Below are 6,000 nucleotides of genomic sequence, written 5' to 3'. Positions count from 1 at the left end.
GAGGGGGACATGTAGAGGGTGTGTCAAGGTGGGGAACATATAGAGAGAGGGTGTGTCAAGGTGGGGAACATGTAGAGAGAGGGTGTGTCAAGGTAGGGAACATGTAGAGGGTGTGTCAAGGTGGGGAACATGTAGAGAGGGTGTGTCAAGGTGGGGAACATGTAGAGAGGGTGTGTCAAGGTGAGGAACATGTAGATGGGGTGTCAAGGTGGGGAACATGTAGAGGGTGTGTCAAGGTGAGGAACATGTAGATGGGGTGTCAAGGTGGGGAACATGTAGAGAGGGTGTGTCAAGGTGAGGAACATGTAGAGAGGGCGTGTCAAGGTGAGGAACATGTAGAGAGGGTGTGTCAAGGTGGGGAACATGTAGATGGGGTGTCAAGGTGGGAAACATGGAGAGAGAGGGGGTGTCAAGGTGGGGAACATGTAGAGAGGTTGTGTCAAGGAGGGGGACATGTAGAGGGTGTGTCAAGGTGGGGAACATATAGAGAGAGGGTGTGTCAAGGTGGGGAACATGTAGAGAGAGGGTGTGTCAAGGTAGGGAACATGTAGAGGGTGTGTCAAGGTGGGGAACATGTAGAGAGGGTGTGTCAAGGTGGGGAACATGTAGAGAGGGTGTGTCAAGGTGAGGAACATGTAGATGGGGTGTCAAGGTGGGGAACATGTAGAGGGTGTGTCAAGGTGAGGAACATGTAGATGGGGTGTCAAGGTGGGGAACATGTAGAGAGGGTGTGTCAAGGTGAGGAACATGTAGAGAGGGCGTGTCAAGGTGAGGAACATGTAGAGAGGGTGTGTCAAGGTGGGGAACATGTAGATGGGGTGTCAAGGTGTGGAACATGTAGATGGGGTGTCAAGGTGGGGAACATGTAGAGGGTGTGTCAAGGTGAGGAACATGTAGATGGGGTGTCAAGGTGGGGAACATGTAGAGAGGGTGTGTCAAGGTGGGGAACATGTAGAGAGGGGGTGTCAAGGTGGGGAACATGTAGAGGGTGTGTCAAGGTGGGGAACATGTAGAGGGTGTGTCAAGGTGGGGAACATGTAGAGGGTGTGTCAAGGTGGGGAACATGTAGAGGGTGTGTCAAGGTAGGGAACATGTAGATGGGGTGTCAAGGTGAGGAACATGTAGAGAGGGTATGTCAAGGTGGGGAACATGTAGAGGGTGTGTCAAGGTGGGGAACATGTAGAGGGTGTGTCAAGGTGGGGAAGAAGTAGATGGGGTGTCAAGGTGGGGAACATGTAGAGGGTGTGTCAAGGTGGGGAACATGTAGAGGGTGTGTCAAGGTGGGGAACATGTAGAGGGTGTGTCAAGGTGGGGAACATGTAGATGGGGTGTCAAGGTGGGGAACATGTAGAGGGTGTGTCAAGGTGGTGAACATGTAGAGGGTGTGTCAAGGTGGGGAACATGCGGAGAGGGTGTGTCAAGGTGGGGAACATGTAGAGGGGGTGTGTCAAGGTGGGGAACATGTAGAGGGTGTGTCAAGGTGGGGAACACGTAGAGAGGGTGTGTCAAGGTGGGGAACATGTAGAGGGTGTGTCAAGGTGGGGAACATGTAGACTGGGTGTAAAGAAGGGAAATGAACCGAATGTGATACATGAGTGTTTTGATTCTGTGATCCATATGACCAGTGTGAATGATACAAACTGACCTATGTGTAGGATATGTATTAACTGAATCATCTGTAAGTATCGTTGCGTGATTTATTTCATAGGACATACGGGAACGTTTCCCGTTAGGACATGTGGGAACGTTTCCCTTTAGGACAAGTGGGAACGTTTCCCATTAGGACATGTGGAAACTTTTCCGATTTGGACATACGGGAACGTTTCCCATTAGGACATCAGGCAACGTTTCCCATTAGGACATGCAGAAACGTTTCCCATTAGGATATGCAGAAACGTTTCCCATTATGACACACGGAAACGTTACCAATTTGGACATACAGAAACGTTTCCAATTTGGACATGAGGGGACGTTTCCCATTAGGACATACAGAAACGTTTCCAATTTGGACATACAGAAACATTTCCCATTAGAACATACATAAAACCTTTCCCATTAGGACATACAGAAACGTTTCTAATTAGGACATACAGAAACGTTTCCCATTAGGACATACAGAAACGTTTCCCATTAGGACATACAGAAACGTTTCCCATTAGAACATATGGAAAACGTTTCCGGCGTAAAACCATACTCACTCATCCCATGAGGGGACGTGTCCAAAAGTCAATGACAGCGGGAGTAAGCACGTTCTGCAGGTGCATCACGTGACCGAGTAACTGATTCGAAACTCAGTCCGTACAGCACGTGCAAGGCTAGTTGCTCAGCACGTGATCATGAAAAACATGCGATGTCAAGTGTGACACCCGTGAGAATGGAAAGTCTGAAATACAAATTAATTGAAATTATGTCATCTCGTAATAATATCGACTTTAAACTTACCGCTTTTTAATTCAGTTATTCCATTGTACAAGAAACACTTCTAATGTTTTTTAACCCTTAAGCAAATAGTTTGCTGACAATTCACATTACTGGCGCAATGAAAGTGCTTTTCTCAACATTTCGTACATTAAATCAGTATGAGAGTTTTGAGACGGTCCATGGTGCAAGGTCTGTAGACTGAGTGTCTTGCTGTATTTCCGTCAGAACGCTGATCTCACCTGAACGGAGAACACAGTATACCGGTCGGGCGAGCAAGGTAAGACGGATCTATAGCCACCTCTTACCTGTCCACGGGGCAAGTCTGATTAGGTAACGGTTACACAGAACCTAAATAATCACTTTACAGCCATGCTGTACATTACCAGGACATATCAAGGTTGAACTTCTTTTGATTTAACTTCTTGTTTGTCACTGTGTAAACGATTTCGTGTAACTGTAGGCTTCAAGAGACCGGGTATGGTAAGGGCCGTTTGTGGCCCACGGAATCTACATAATTTAAGAATTGAGTAAACCGTTTTCGAAAGATTATGAAATTTGTCAAATAGTTTCACATGAATGCTGATTAGGATTTGTTGATTTCACCACTTTTATGTTCGCGGGGCTGTCGGGTGCCCTAGTGGTTTAAACGTTCGCTCGTCACGCTGAAGACCCGGGTTCGATTCCCGCCATGGGTAACAATGTGTGAAGCCCATTTCTGGTGTCCCCCCGTCGTGATATTGCTGGAATATTGATAAAAGCGGCGTAAAACCATATTCATTCACTCACTATGTTTTGGACTAAACAGCTAAACGTAGAGGTAAGGCTAAATGTGGACGATTATTGTAAAGGTTTCCAGGAATAATTTGTTCTTGTATTTGAACATCATTGTCATTGTCGACGACGTAAGCTTAGTTTCTCAAACGTGGTCTCAAACAACACAATATATGGTAGGAACATTCATTTTTCCTCGCGGACTTGTTTCGTCGTCAGATTGTCCCTTGACGTGAGACATCTGAGCGTCTGATAGTGTCCATACAACACTGAACGTTTTCCGTACCTTTGAAATTTGGCATTTCAAATGTCCAAACATTGCCCTATTCTACGTCAACGAAGTAAGGAATCATGAATATTTGGGGGGATATATTTATGGGATTGTGTGCTCAGTCTGCACTATATAATACAGTCTTCCAATAAATTCATGATCCCTAATTGTTTATATTCGGTATATATTACTCTGTAAGAAGTATTATAGTCTTCTCACCAGGTGTATATATATCTCAAAGGTTGATGTATATATTATGCTTAATATTCGTCTCACCAGGTGTATATATATCTACGGCAAGTGTTGATCTATATTACGCTGTAAGATATTTTATATTCGTCCCACCAGGTGTATATATATATATCTACCTCAAGTATTGCGATGTATTACGCTGTAAGACGTTTTATATCCATCTCACCGGGAGTATAAATATCTACCTCAAAGATTGATATATACTGAACCACAAAAGAAACGTCACCCCAAGTAACATTGCATGAAAAGTTGTCATTTAAATATCTGGGTAATTTTTGTCAAAATTTCAAAAATTTAACATTATCTTGTCCGGAAAAATGAAATTTGAGGATAAAAAAACAAAGCAGATGACAATAAAACCGATCACCCAAACGCATCACGGCAACGGCCACGGTAACCCGATTCACGTGAGTTCGGTGCAAATTGAAATGCACATGCGTTTCCCCATTTCTTGCCCTATAAAAATCCACACAGATCACATACATTCATTCGTTATTGAATTGCTACCACATGCCAAGATTGACGCCCTTGGGCGATTGCAAGCTGGACAAACCGCCCGGCAAGTTGCCAATGCATTTGAAGTCCACGTAAGGACCATATAAGGCTCCAGCAACGGTACTAGACCACCAATACTACAGATGACCGACCACGTAGTGGAAGACCAAGGGTCACCACCCGACGTCTGGATCGTCAGATTGTGAGACAGCATCTTCAAGATCGCTTTGTTACTGCTGCGGAAACAGCTCGACAGACGATTTGGGCACACCAGCGACACATTAGTGCGTCGACGATTGACGAGCAGACTGCCACAGGCCACACCGAGGACACCACGTCATCGCCGGGACCGTCTTCAGTGGGCAACACAGCACCAGCATTGGCGCCACCAGCAGTGGAGAAGGGTCCTCTTCTCAGACGAGAGCCGTTTCTATATCTCAACAGCAGATGGTAGAGAGTCTGGCGACGCCCTAGAAAACGTTATTCGGATGCTTGTGCTGTTGAGAGAGATTCGTGGGGTGATCCGAGCATCATGGTGTGGGGTGAAATTGGTCTTGCACAGAGGGTCGACCCTGTGGTCTTCCAGAACATCGGTCCAGGGAGAGGCAATGGTGTCACAGCAGCTCAGTACATTGATCGACGTTGCACGGCAGTCATCAATGCAAATGGCGGACACACGAGATACTGACTTGTGATGCCATTTTCTGACTGACTAGTGCTGTGTTTCACTTTAAGAACAATTGACACTAATTTCAACCTTGATGATCAGTTTTGCCAAGTGTCATCTTTTTAGTATGTCTCAAAGTATGTTTAATGTGTTTGAACAAATAAGGTTTCTTATTTATCTATCCATGGTGACGTTTCTTTTGCGGTTAAGTATATATTTCGCTGAAAGAAGTTCTATGTCAATCTCACCGGGAGCATAAATATCTACCTCAAAGATTGATCTATATTACGCTGTAAGATGTTTTATATTCGTCTCACCGGGAGTATAATATCTACCTCAAAGATTGATCTGTATTACGCAGTGAGATGTTTTATATTCGTTTTCACCGGGAGTATAAATATCTACCTCAAAGATTGATCTATATTATGCTGTAAGATGTTTTATATTCGTCTCACCAGATGTATATATATCTACCGGAAAGATGGATTTATATTACGCAGTGAGATATTTGTAAGCAGTCTCACCAGGTACGATATATATCTCAACCCCAGGTATTGCTCTATAACACGCAGTAAGATGTTTATATTCGTCTCAGCAGGTGTATATATTGCCTTGGCTTACAATCCAATCATAAATCCACAGGTTTTGCCTCATGAAAATTCGATTCGTCATTTCAACATTTCAATAATTCAGTTTTAGCATTGAGGCAAAGGTTAGGCGTTATTAAACAACAAACACACACCGGCACTGAACCTAATTTCCCCTCGCCCAATGCGTCATGAAGTAGGAATGTATTTGCGGTTTCCGACTACTTCGTACCACTGCTTTGACCTTCAAAGGACTCAGGAACCACAGGGGTAACGGGTAGCTCAGTCGTCAAAATTCACTCGTGTTTTATATTTCAAGATTCGCTCTGATTATGACTTTGTTCGTCAGCACCATTACAGCTCGTGGTTTCACGATTGAAAGCAGCGTTAAGCCCAACTCACTCACTCACTCAGGAGCACGACCCGTGAAGATCCGGGTAGAGAATAGGTCTTCAGCAACCCACGTTTGCAGTAACAGGCGACTATGCTTGTCATAAGAGGCGACTAACGGGATCGGGTGGTCATATTGCTGAGTG

Source organism: Haliotis rufescens, unplaced genomic scaffold (assembly GCF_023055435.1).
Source record: "Haliotis rufescens isolate VD_foot unplaced genomic scaffold, xgHalRufe1.0.p SCAF_6, whole genome shotgun sequence".
In the NCBI taxonomy this organism is placed as follows: Eukaryota; Metazoa; Mollusca; class Gastropoda; order Lepetellida; family Haliotidae; genus Haliotis; species Haliotis rufescens.
Note: the sequence above shows the minus strand (reverse complement) of the source record.